At 53.1% G+C, this 13,097-nt stretch overlaps 1 protein-coding gene across 3 annotated transcripts in view; it reads left to right on the top strand.

The window, feature by feature from the left end:
- RAI1 (retinoic acid induced 1) overlaps window positions 1–13,097 on the top strand; it is a 74,486-nt gene that overhangs the window by 19,495 nt on the left and 41,894 nt on the right. The window contains exon 1 of one of the 3 annotated variants that reach the window (XM_069029534.1): window positions 1,151–1,282. The exons of the other annotated variants lie outside the window; for them this stretch is intronic. The gene's annotated coding sequence lies outside the window, so the exon portion shown is untranslated. Of the gene's footprint in view, window positions 1–1,150; window positions 1,283–13,097 lie in introns of those variants that run through there. 3 annotated transcript variants of the gene reach the window in all.

Here is a 13,097-nt window from a genome sequence, read left to right as displayed (position 1 = left end):
AGGCAGGCGTCCCAGATGCAGCATATAGCAAAGCCTGGCAGCGGCGTAGAGCACTGCTGCAGCGCAGAGCAGGGCTCAGAGAAAGAGCTGAAGTCATTTTTCTTCTAAGGGCAGGGGGTAGTGGGGAGGAAATATGAAGGCAGCCCTGTTGCTAAGGAAATCTGCTCTTTGTACGGTTGTACATTTAGGTAATGCTAATGAAAGGCCATATAGTAGCGAGGTGCGGATGTCAGCACTATGCACTCCTGGATATTTGATTAGCATTTCTTTGACTTTGCCTCCTCTAACAGAAATACCTGAGTACATGGATATTAGGAAAACAAAATCCCCCTTCTCCTCTGCCAAGAGCCTGGTGTTACGCAGAGAAACGAAAAGCCTTACCAAAATATGACACTCCATAATGAATGTGTGTTTTTTTCCCCTCGCACACACCCTGGAGAGGATGAGAGCAAACATGTGATGAGAGCAGAAATAGTCACATCACTTAATGCATTGCTGGACGGTACCCAGCCGGCACAGCGATGAACCTGGCGTGAGACCCGAGAGCAGCAAACCAGCGTAGCATCCCATTTAATGGCTGATGGCCCACAGATGTTTTAAACCTCGAGACTGTTTCTCTCTGAGGTTTCCCTTTTGACTGGAGCATCAGCAGGCAGCTTTTGGAAGCAAAGGCTGCGGATGCTCTATCCAGGGACCCAGCACATCTGCGGATTAGCTGGTGTGTGCATGTGTGTGTGTGGCATCCGAGCCCGGATCCGGTGATCTGGCTTAGGAAGCAAGAGAGGACCCACGCTGCTGCTACAGAGCACTAGCACCATGTCCTGCTCTCAAGCGTTGCTGGAAGAATGAGTCAGCCGTTTTCCTTCTCATGGGGGTCGAGTGGCTGCCCCTGTCTGAGTGTCACTAATGAAAGCACCCAGGAATGGAAGGGCTCTGTGCTTGCATGGTGTGCTTGCAACAGTCTTAAAGACCAGCTGCTCTGCGTGAGACTTCCAGAGAGCGAGAGCGCTTGAATGAAGCTCTTATATCTCTCTTTCTTTCTTTTTTTTTTTTTTTGCCACACAGTGCAGCGTGGGCTCTGTTCCTCCTCGCCTTTTGCTCTTGCTCGCTGGGACAGCCCGCTGTGTCTCAGAGGCTGAGGAGTGAGTCCTCCCGGGAGTCCTCCAGCTCGTGTGAGGAATGGCCCCTCAGGGGATAAATCCAGCAGCGGGGCCCGAGGTGGCAGAGACGTTCATGAGCGTCTGTCCTCGATGACAGCAGCGCCTGGGATGGAGATTTGGAGGTTTGCACGCCTTCACTCCCTCCCTGCCAGCACCTGCCCCTCCCTTTCGCCGTTGTGCAACATCCCAAGGGCAATTACAGCAATGCTTACGTGGAGGAGTGATATTGGGAAAGTATTTAGTCATTTTAACTGTTCTGCTGGTGGCTCCCCTCCCTTAAGGTGGTTCCTATTTGTTCTTTTCCCTCTCCCAGCAATTCGTGGCAACTCTTGCTGCACCCTGTGGCCCAGCGACCGCTTTTTGGTGTGTCCTTGGGTACTGAGGGCTCCTCTTGGCAAGGGAGAGTGGAAAAAGCCACATTCCCATCCGATAATACTTTTCCTTTCCTTTCCCCATCCCTCCCGTGCTTACTACAGTGATTTTAAAGCTTCCGCCCCTTGACAGCGATGCGGGGATGTTTTTGTAAGCAAAAGTAAGAGGCAAGAGGCTCAAGAGCTTCTCCTGCTCTCAGAGGCTTCTGGACGCTTCTGTGTCTCCATCCCTGGAGTGATTTTCCCTGGGCCCAGTGTAAACAAGGCAATCCATTACAGCAGTTTGAGCGTTACTCCACAAACACACTGCTGGTCCCTGCCCCCACCACGGGCTCCCTCTGCTCCTGCTCTTCCTGCACCATGCTGGGAGCCTTGGTGTGGCATGGGGGTTATCCAGATGCTCATCCACACGTGGGAGCGACCTCCGAGCATCGCAGGGTGACGAAGGCTCCAGCAGGAACAGGGAGTTGAGCCTGAACAGCCCCATCACTCGTTGCAAGGCTCACCCAGGTTCGGCTGCAAAACTGGGGAGCATTCAGGGGAGTTTAGAGACACTGATGCACTCCTGGGGAGGGACATGGAAGAGTCATGGGTACTGTTTATCCTGAAAAGAGAGTGAAAAGAAGAGCCTGCAGTAAAAGGAGATAAGCTCACGTGCACACAAGAGCAACACTAAAAAATACATGATTAAGGTTACAAAGTCAGGCACGGAGCGTGTAAGAAATCCTGGAATTAAGGACATCTGAGCAGCTTATGGCCGTGGAACGCCGTGCATTCATTAGGGGACAGCCTTAACTCTGGTGTCAAGGTGTTTCCTCTGCAGTGTCTCTGCCTCAGGGGGTGTGTGGGATGGATGGAGCTTGGTTAAAAGCAGCTCAGTGTCCAGTTTGTGACTGTCCCCCCACTATTCTTTCTGCAGCCTCAGTGCCTTGTTCGCTGTGCATTGTGTAAATCCTGCTTGGAGGTTGAAATTGTTCCTCCTGGACTATCCTCAAATGCTAAGCCTGCCCTTGCCTCTGTCTTTCCCTTCCTTCCCTGTGTCCGACCTCCATGCTGCTTGGTGGTTGGCAAGGGGGAATAACAGGATCTCCCCCCACCAATAACCCTTTTGGGGAGGTCTGGCTTTGCCCTGGGACCCCGGAGCAGGAGGGAATACACTCTGCAGCTCCAGGAGGGCTGATGCAAGTGCAGCCCACATGCTTCACACTGCCAGCATTTGATTTTCCATCTGTTTTTTGTTTTGGTTCAGTTAAAGGCAGAGAGGAGAGGTGGGTTTTGGTGTGAACCTCCTGTCTGTCTGCATGCAGTGTGTGGGACAAAGGCAGCTTAGCACGGAAAGCCCCAGAAGCACCCCAAGGAGTGGGCTGGGGGACTTAGAAGACATCGTTTCTCCTGAAGCTGTGGGAAAAGTGTATATTTAGGACAAGCAGCCTTGCAGCCTGCTGTATGTATTCACTGTCTGAGAGCCGAGCCAGCCAGAGCCTGGAGGGGACAGATGGAGGAATTAAGGACATCTCAGCTGGGCAGCAGGACCAAGGGATGCTTGCAGGGGAGCTGGCTCCCACACCTGAACCACTTTGGAGACAAGGCTGGGAGTTACCAGAGCTTTTCTTAGCAAGAGAGCCCTCCACCGGAATAATGTGTTGTGGACATAAAAGGAGATCTGGAGAGGGAATATTTTCACCCTGGAAGCTGCTAAGGAACTTGCATTTAGCTGCTAGCAATCTGTTTCAAACTGGGTTCCTGTCCCAGGAAAGAGAAAGCAGAGCAGTCTCGCTGTGTGGACCGACTGTAAATTCTTTTCTGGCTTTGCTGGGGAAAAACAATGTGCTCTCAGTGAAAACCTCCCAGAAATCCAGGACGTGGGTATTTTATAAGTCAGCCGTTTGGAGAGAGCAGCTAAGGAGACCAGTCAAGTAGATCCCCTGACTTTTATTTGCTGGCAAGTCAGTGGAGTGGCTGGAGAAGGACGGAGATGCTGCCGCTCTCACTGAGATGGGCAGGTCACGGTGACACACGCGTGACCACGGGAGAGAAGCTGGGAAAGCATTCCTGAGAGAAGAGATTTGAGAGGGATATGTGTGGCAGAGCACAAAGCTCAAAAAGCCATGGTGAAACTTTGCATTTAGATGCCTGCAGCAGCAACCTGGGGAGCTTTCCACAAGGACTGATACATTTCCCGCCTCACGGCATTTGCTTAGAAAGAATTCATAAATATACCCGCCACTACTAACCATCCTTTTCTGCTGGGAATTGCCATTAGCAGCTACATTCAGCGTTTTACATATAAAAAGCACCGAGACTTAATTCTGTGCAATGCTTTCTTCAAAGTCTTTGTAGGAGAGACAACTCCAAGCTGGATTTCAGCTGAGTTACAGCAAGGTGTTGGGAAGCAGGGATTGTATCACCGCACGATGTGTGATGGCAGCACCCAGGAGATGCACATGGTGCAAGATGAGATGTCTTGAAGGATGGGGTGTATGACCTGGAGAGGGACCTGTCAGACCTGTGAGTCGCTGCACATGGAAATAGCTTCCATCAAACTTGCCCAAGTGACACTCACTGGGAGACCAAAAATGGATGGGTTTTCCTGGATGTATCAAGAATCCTAGAATCACAGAATGGTTTGGGTTGGAAGAGACCTTAAAGATCATCTCATTCCACCCCCCTGCCATGGGCAAGGACACCTTCCACTATCCCTGGTTGCTCCAAGCCCCATCCAACCTGGCCTTGGGCACTTCCAAGGGTGTGTCATCCACATCTTCTCTGAGCAACCTGTGCCAGGGCCTCCCCTCCCTCACAGGGAAGAATTTCTTCCTTATATCCCATTTAACCCTGCCCTCTGGCAGTTAAGAAGCACAAGAAGCACATCCCTGACTCTAATTATCCCATCACATTGCAAATCCCTGCTGCAGCACCAGGGGCTGCGTGAGATGTTCAGCCTTTTGGGTAGGGAGGGAGATTCCTGTTCCCTCAGCTGCTTTCGCAGCAGGAGCTGAACTTTCCCAGCTGAGGTTTTACCCCTGCTGAAAGGAGCCTGGAGCGAAGGTCCCCATGGAGTTGCTTGTTTGGAAGGGAGATGCAGTCTCATGCTCTGGTCTGCGGAGGAGTTACCAAACACAGGGAATTAGGATGGGATTTCAGTGGAAGCAGATTATCCCGTTTCTCTCTGAGCACATTTCTGCCTCTGAATCAGCACATGACAGGCAGGGCAGCCAGCGGGGCAGCTCCCATGCATGCCGGAGGGGACTGAACCCAGAGCCTGGGAGGGTTCCCTGTGTTCCCAGTGTGGCTGGAGCAGGAGCTGGGAGGGCAGGAGAGGGATGGAGGGGGAGCAGACGGCGGGCACAGAGCTGCAGTGCTGGATGGGCAGCACGAAGCGCTGTCAGAACAGCAGGGACTCGTGCTGGCGACGGCTGCAAATGGAGATGGAAAGGGCTGGAAAGGAAAGGACTCGACACAGCTGGTCCCCTTCGGCTTTGATCTTGAAAGCAAAGGGGTGTTGGCTGCAGAGCAGGAGAGGGGAAGAAGGGGGATGACTCATAAAAATATTGGTGTTTCCATGAAGATGCTGTTACCTGAGGACAGGAAGGAGGAGGGACCTTCCCTGCAAATGTGGAGGGAGCTGGAAGAAAAAGTCCCTCTTGTGTAGAAATTTCCAGCCTGCTTAGGAACATGGAGCTGTTTGCTCTGGAGCCAGTGGGTTGGTTGTTTGCTGGGAATTGCTGGTTTTGTGCAGAGTGGAAGGTGGTTTGTGTGCTTGTTGCTTCAGGGCAAAAAAAAAAAGAGAGAAAAATAAAGGAAGAGCTGGTTTTCTTGGAGGCCTGTGTGGTGGAGATGTATCTGGAAGAGGAAAGAGAGCTCTCTTTCCTGCTGCTGAGTGAGGGGTCAAGGGGGATGATCCATCCCCAGGTAGCTGGGGAGAAGTCAAACACTCTCCAGGATCTTCGGTCAGAGACTCTGGCCATGGGAGGGCTGAGGTTTGATCTTCCTGGCCAACACAGGGATTGTGCTGGGGAGAGGGTCGTAGTTTACTCACAGGCACGTAGATTTACACCATGTACCCATCTCTTCCCCTCACAAGTGGCAGAGGTGACTTGTCCTGCACAGGAGAACACAAAAAGGACGGGTGGACACAGGTGATGCCTGCTCTGTACCAAAGCGAGCTCAAACTTTCTCTCTCTGCCCCCTCCATGAGCCTTTGGGGGATTCCAGCTCACAGAAGCCTTACATGCAGCATCGGACCAGCTCTAATTTTTATCCTGGAGGCAAAAATCACTGGAAATAATGCTTCATCACTCTGAAGGTCCTGACACCACCCTTAACCACCACATCACGAACCTCCTGTCGCAATTGTGATCTGCGTATGTGTCAAATCTTGCCTCGCAGATAAAAGCTGCTCCGCAGGCACCTTTTGTACTAAAATACGGAGCCTTTAAAATGTGAAAGAACAACAAAATGTAGGACGCCACACAAAGCTGACCCACTGGGGACTGGGGGGGGAAAAAACCCGCAAGAAGGAGGGCTTGACACACAAAAATTGTTTTGTTAACAAAGCATCATTGTTCCACTCTGAATCGGTTTGACTGGAGTGGTAGAAACACCCCATCTGGAGACAGATGGAGAGTTTTCTGGCTAAAGAGACGGCGGGAGGAGGGCCGGCTGACAACCCAGCAGATAGCATTGTCTGCTGCTACCTTGGTAATGGAGAGGAGAAAGGGCGGGTGGCAGATTAGGCATCCCCTGTGCCACCCGCCCGGCACACCGGATCCTTCTGCAGAGGGAGTTGTGCCCCCAGGTTGGCTGCTCACACCTTAGGATAATCCTCCATCTTTTCTTTTGGGGCTGGTTGGGTGTTCATGGGGACCAGCCAGGGTGTTCTGGGGAGGCTACGAGCCACCGAGTTCCCGTCCAAGGTGCTCTTGGTGAGATGGTCCCGCTCCACTTGTGTGCTGTGCCATGGCTTGGTGTGGTATGTGTTTAGCAGCACTGGGGGGACCAAAGTGCAAATCTCATCCCAGCGTGAGCGTGGAAGGCTTGCTCCTGCTCTTGCATGGGTTTTGCCACTAACTTCCAGGAGAGCAGGATTTGGGCTGCTGGGAGAATGCTGAGTGGAAACCAGTGTGGCCAGAGCTGCAGGGAGTGAAACTGGTGGCAGCAGCAAGAGTTGATGCAATGCCAAAATGCCCAGGGATGGGTCATGTGTGGGATGCTCAGGTTGACCCAGCAGGCCTGCAGGATGCCTGAGGGTTCTTGGAATTGCCTGGCCACCTTGCTGACGTTGGGAATGAGCGAGGAAAAATCTGTGTTGAGTGCCCAGCGCCTCTGAGCTACAGCACAGGCTGAACGTGAAGTGGTTTATGGCATCAGGCTCTGCTGGCACACAGTGTCTGCTCTGCTCCTGAGAGCTCACCAACAGCCCCTGCTCCCTCTGCTGCCTTCCATGCCTGATGGGAAACTCCAGGGTGGGTAATGCTCCTGCCAGAGCTTTGAGGGATCGTATCCTGCCCACCCTATCTGAATTCCTGATGACTTGCTAATTGCTTGACACACTCTACTTGCAATGCAAGAGACAGGCTCACGTCATCCTCTGTGGTTTGCCAGGGGAGAGTGTGAACCTCTTTTTGACTTGCCTTGAAATAGATGAAAAAGAATAGAGCTCGATATGATTAATGTGAAAACTTCAGCTTGGTTTCCTGCCTTGGCATCTGGGCTTTGGTCTTCATCATGCCTTGTTTTTTGAGGATTGGCCGCACGTGAGAGCATCTGAGAGCTGATGGTGCTGGCTGGGCTGTGGTGGTCTGGGGGCTCCTCTGCAAGGTCTTTCCATAATCCCTAGTTGCTGGAGACATTCCAGGTTTGCGCACCAGTCACGGAAGGATTCAGGTGGTTGCCTTGAGGCACTGCTGAGATAATACCTCAAGGGGCTCCTATTCAAATCCACTGGGGCCTTTACAGTTGTATGGTGGAAATCTATTCAAATGCACCATGGCTTTTTGGGGAGCCAGATGAGCAGCCCAGCTTGGCCACTGGCTGTGGGCAGGCAGTCGCCCATGCAGAGTGGACTGGGGGGCCAGCACGGCTTTGATACACCCTGCAAAAAAAACCGTGGAAGGATTAAAATAAAAGGTGGATTTGGTCTTCAAGCCCCGGGGCTGCAGATGCAGCAGTGTGGTGGTGCCAAGGGGCGTCCTGATGCCCTGGTGTCCCCAGATACATCCAGAGTGTTCCCATGGGCTTGCAGAGCTGGATGCAATTTTGGCTTCCCTGCCTGGCTTACTAGGTTTATCTCCTGCATGGATCCCACTTGATCCAAGCAGTGCTGAGCTGGTCCAGAGGGACACGGCACAGGGAGGAGTGTGAGGGTGACAGGAAGGTCTGTGTCACATCCTGCTGTTCAATGCACGGGGTCCCCAAGTGTTTGCATCCATTGTGGCACCTCAGGTGACTTTGGGATGAAGTGGCCTCAGGGGGGAGAAGTGAATGGAGTTACAGAATGCAAGATGGAGTAAAACAGGATGGATCTATTCACTTGAGCTCTCCTACCGTGTGTTGTGATTGTCCCAGAGGGACGGGTCCTGGACTTGGGAGAAGCGAAATGCTTGGACAGCCATCCCCTGCTTTCGCAGCCATTTGCCTGCCCTGGGATGCTGGGGACACCGTTCCTACAGCCTGCCCCAAAAAACCATCCTTTTTGCTGTCTCGGATTTCAGCCCTGCTGCTGCACCAGCTGCACCGTGCTGGCAGGAGAGAAGAGAAGAGGAGAGGGGAGGGGAGGTGAGGTGAGGCAGGGCGGGCAGCTCGGCTCGTGCCGGCTGCTGTCACGGCGCAGCGCCCTTGACGTGGCGGTGGATGCCCGGACCCCGCCGCCGGGCACTGGCTGCCCTGGAAGGAGGAGACGGGGTCTGGATTGCTGGTGATGCATCAAAGCATCCAAGAGTGAGGTCTGACACATGCCTGGCATTAGGTCAGGGTGCTGTTCTCTTTGCCCTACCACTTGGAAAGCAAAGTACTTCCCTGGGGAAGCGCCATCCACTCCATCCCGCTGTCCTGGCATCTCGCTGCGTGGCGCGAGAAATCTTTCACCTTGCTTTCCCCTGTGCAGAAAGGGGAGGCAAATTCACATGCGAGCTCTCCCGGGAAGCAGAGGGGATGGATTCACCTTGCTGAGAGGCGAGGGAGTCACTGGGAAAGAGGTGCTGGAATAAGCGCATAGTGGATTAATCTGCAGCGACTCCGCTGTCGCCAGACCCCGGTGTGAAGGCGCCCGGGGAGGTCGGGTGCATTCGGGCGGTGTTGTGCTGCTCTCTCTGCCTCCCAAACGCCTCCTGCGCCGGGCTCTGTGAATCAGCATTTCTGCAGTCGGAACGAGACAGCGGGGAAAGGCAGGAGGATGTCAGGGCACGGGGAGCCTGGCGGGGAGGAGGATGGGGGGGACCTCGTTAGAAAGGGGCAGCCTGTGAGGTGGGGTGGTCTCATGCCGTGGCTCTGCAATCTGCTCCCTCCAGGTTTTTGCTCATTACCGCCGTATATCCCTCGTGTACGGTGGTGAGGTAAACAAGCGCTGGGAGCGATGCCTCCCCTTCCCGCCCGTCCCCTCCCCGCCGCCGGCGACGGGGGAATGTGACAAGCTGGCACTGGGAGAAGGCATGAAAGCGATGTGATCTGCCGCGGCTCCTGAGCCGGGAACCTGGGGAGATCCAGTTACGGCAACGGGGTTAGAACAAAAGAGATTTGCCTCCGGGATCAATTCCTCTCCATTTTCCGGGCTGTGCACGTGTGTGTGCGTGGAGCGGCCTCAGTCTCCGGTGCTGAGCACCACTGGCTCTGCCGCATCAGCAGCCCGGGGCCCGGCTGAGCACCAGGGCTCTGACGCTCCAAAATGCTTCTTTTTCCCAAAACAGGGAGAGCAGGGTGGTCCCCTGGGACAGGCCTAGAAATAGCAAGGCCAGGCCAGGCTTTGCAATGCTTGGAAATCAGGAGCCAAGCTGGGCAGCTGGCAGTTGCTGGAGCTCCAGCCTTCAGTCTGCCAAGGGCTGAGCTCTGGGTTGGAATGTGAGACCACCTCTGGTCCCCATGATTTGCTCCCAAAGCATTTCCAGGTGATGCCTCCTCCCCTCCATCACAAGACTGGCCAGTGAGCAAAAGCCCAATCCCTCAAAAGCCTTTTCTGCCCCATAATGGCTGTGCCAACACTGTGTTATACGAGATGCCTTTAACCCACAGCCGTGGTGGGGCTGCAGGAATCATGAGCCTGTCACGTGTGCTGCAGAACCGGCTCAAGGAATCAGCAGGATCCTGCACCCTGGGATGCTTGTCACTCATTTGGGGGGGGGGGGAGGTTTGGGTGGCTTATTTGGAGGTGGGGTTTTTTTGGCATATTGCCTTCTCCCAAATGCTGCTGGGGATGAGCCATGGAGAGCACAGATGTGCATCCCGAGCATACCACAACAAGGTTCCTGATTTAAGGACTGTGATTAACCTCTTTCCGACAGTTGCTAACCAGGTGCAGGATTGTAACGGGAAGAGGAGAAAGCTCAGTGAAAACAGCCAGTTTTCCTCCGTCACCTGGAAATGCACACGGATGCCATTTTCTGCCTGGAAATCAGGCAGATTTGAGGATTTATAATGGGTGCAGGGACGTCCCGTTTGTACCAGTACTGACCTGTAGCTGCTCCCTGGAGTCTGTCTCCTCCTTTCCTGCTTGGGATCCCACAAACAAGGCATCGATGGAGTGTGAATCCAGCTCAAGGCATGCTGGTGTGTGGGATCATGGGCTGTGGACTGAGCCCCACTTGAGGCTGTGCATGCTAACAGGAAACAGGGCAGAAAATCACCCAGCATTTGCCCACTCCAGGTTTTCCTGGGATCTTGCTTTTTGGAAAGCTGGGTATCAGGAGGAGAAGTAGTATTCCATAGTTAGGCATGAAAAGGGGAACCACTGCAGCTTGTGTTTTGCAGGCAAGAGTTAAACCAGGAGCTGCCAAAGTTGCTCATTTTCAGGAAATCTGTTATCTGTGGGATTCAGGGCTCCTCTGGCCAGGCCTATAAAAGAGCTGGAGAAGGACTCTTTCCAAGGGCATGGAGTGACAGGACAAGGGGGAATGGCTTCACATCAACAGAGGGCAGGGACAGATTGGATATTAAGAAGAAATTCTTCTCTGTGTGGGTGGTGAGGCACCGGCACAGAGAAGCTGTGGCTGCCCCATCCCCCTGTCCAAGGCTAGGCTGGAAGGGACTTGGAGCAATGTGGTCTAGTGGAAGGTGTCCCTGCCCATGGCAGTGGGTTGGAATGAGATGATCTTTAAGGTCCCTTCCAACCCAAACCATTCTGGGTTTCCATGACTGTCACTGGCCTCCCAGGTTTGGCTTTCATGTGTGACACTCACAAATGCTGTATCTCATTCCAAATACCCCTCTGGCATCATGGTGGGTTTCAGATCAGCTTTGGAGTTCCCAGTGGGCCGGCCAAATGCTGTGGTGTGTGTTCGTGGATCACCTTCTGCACCTTGTTTTTTGGAGAGCCATGCTCCTACTGCTTTTCCAGCCGCTGGCTGGATGGTTTTAGGATCCCCCCATTGTCCCTCCTCCCCTTTTATCTCCCCACCTTTTAATTGCAAATCCCTGTATTTCTCTCCAAAGAAGAAGCTGCAGTCTGTGTTTCACACTGGGGCTCCAAACACTTTACACGGTCAAGAGCTGTTCTTGAGGGAACAGCAGGGAGAGAGAGGGATGGGGGCCCAGGCAAGAGGGCAGCCCCCAAAGTGGGTGAGTAGAAGATAGGTTTGGGAAATCTGAAGAGACAGAAAAATTTATTAAAAACAATTAATAGCTGCTCCAACCAAGGATTTAAACTGAAGCCAAAGCCTTAGGGAGGGAGGAAATGAAGTGGTGTATGATTGTTATTTTATTGCTTAATATTTTTATTTTTCTTTAAATATGATATGCTAAATGCAAATAAGCGTTTGTACCGAGCAGAAGAGGGAGGGGATGGAAGACATACCAGGAAAAGTGAGTGGGATCTAGGTTTTGCATCGTTTGCTGAATTACTGGCAGGTCTTTTGTAACATCTGTTAAAAATAAAACAAACATTCATTTCCATTTCTCACTGCCTGAGATGGCTCCTGCAAAAAAATTTCAACCTGTCCAGGAATTTGTCTTGAAAGTTGCCCTCCCTCTCCTCACGCCTCCTCTTCTCCAGGGGAGATTTCCTTCCTGGACTTCCCAGGGGCTCCATTAGCCCCACATTAAAGCCTTTCTACTTTGCTCTAAAACTCTCCATCGAAGTAAAAGGAATTCTAATAAACCACTGGGAAGACTCTGCTATTCACTCTTTCCATGGAAACACGGCGCTGCCTTGGAGCAGAGCTCCTCTCGACGGAGCCTGGGTCACGGCAGGAGGAGACCAAGGAGGGATGCAGAGATGGTTTCCATTATAAGAGACCTTTTGAGAGAAATAATCGCTGCTCTCCCACCAAGGAAAGCCTTCGAGACGTCAGGGGCCTCGGCACAGCACGGGAGCGGGCCCAGCCTCGGAGGGGGTGGTGGTGGGAAGTGGGATGTGCTGGGCGCTGAGAAACTCATTAAAACATCTGATTAGTGGAAATTAAGGCGCCCAGGACTGATTCTTCCCTCCCAGTGGGAGGGATGAGTCCAGGAGGGTGGATGGACCCGGTGCTGCAGGAAGAGGCTACACAAGGGGGCTCAAGGCTGGGGACGTGGGGTATGTGGGGGACACGGGGTCACAGGAGGACAGTGGTGGCTCTGTGCCCAGGGTTGTGCTGCACGGACCAAACATCACACCACGAAAATACATTTTTCAAGGCCAAAAAAAGCCTGTTTGCTTTGGGAGGGGATTTCTGGCTGTTCCCTGGGTCCCAGACAGGAGCTGGACGAGGAGGTCAGTGGATGGATCCCTACCTAAAGCCACTGTGATATAATTAATTTCCAGCCTCCTCGCAGGCACAGTCATCCCGAGTGTTGCTGTTCTGACACTGCGCTGCAAGATGAAGGATTTTATTTTTTTTTTAAGCGTGAGGAAGCTCGTTAGAAATAGCCCGAAGGGCAAAGTTAGGAAATGAAAATCCATCGGATCCGCTCAGAGCCGATGCACGGAGCTTGATGAGAGCTGGGGCAGGGCTGCTGCTCCCTGCCTGCGAGGAGACACCACGCGTGTGGGGTGTGTGGCACACGGTGGCGCCTGGGCCAGGGGAAGAAAGCAATCCACTGGGATGGTTGGGAGTGGGGCTGAGGGAAAATCAGCCAGGAGGAGGGATGAAAGAAAGATGAATGAGAAACAGCCAGCTTAGAGCATCCCGTGTAGGTATTGGGGAGGTCCTTGGACCCCAGGTTGGCCAGTCACGTCAGGGCCAGATGAAAGAGGAGGGTGGTGGGGAAAAGCTCAGTTTTCTCTGGATGCCTTATCATTTAGGTCGAAGCAGTGAGACACCGAGGGAGAGGGAGCCAAGGGAGCCAGAGTGCCTTTGTTTTAGCAGCTCCAGAAATAACATTGCAATGAGTCATTAGTTTTTAGCCTCTCCGGGGCAGGAGGTGCAGGGTTATGTCC

The sequence above is a fragment of the Aphelocoma coerulescens genome, chromosome 14 (assembly GCF_041296385.1).
Source record: "Aphelocoma coerulescens isolate FSJ_1873_10779 chromosome 14, UR_Acoe_1.0, whole genome shotgun sequence".
In the NCBI taxonomy this organism is placed as follows: Eukaryota; Metazoa; Chordata; class Aves; order Passeriformes; family Corvidae; genus Aphelocoma; species Aphelocoma coerulescens.
This window is presented reverse-complemented; position numbering and strand designations above follow the sequence as displayed.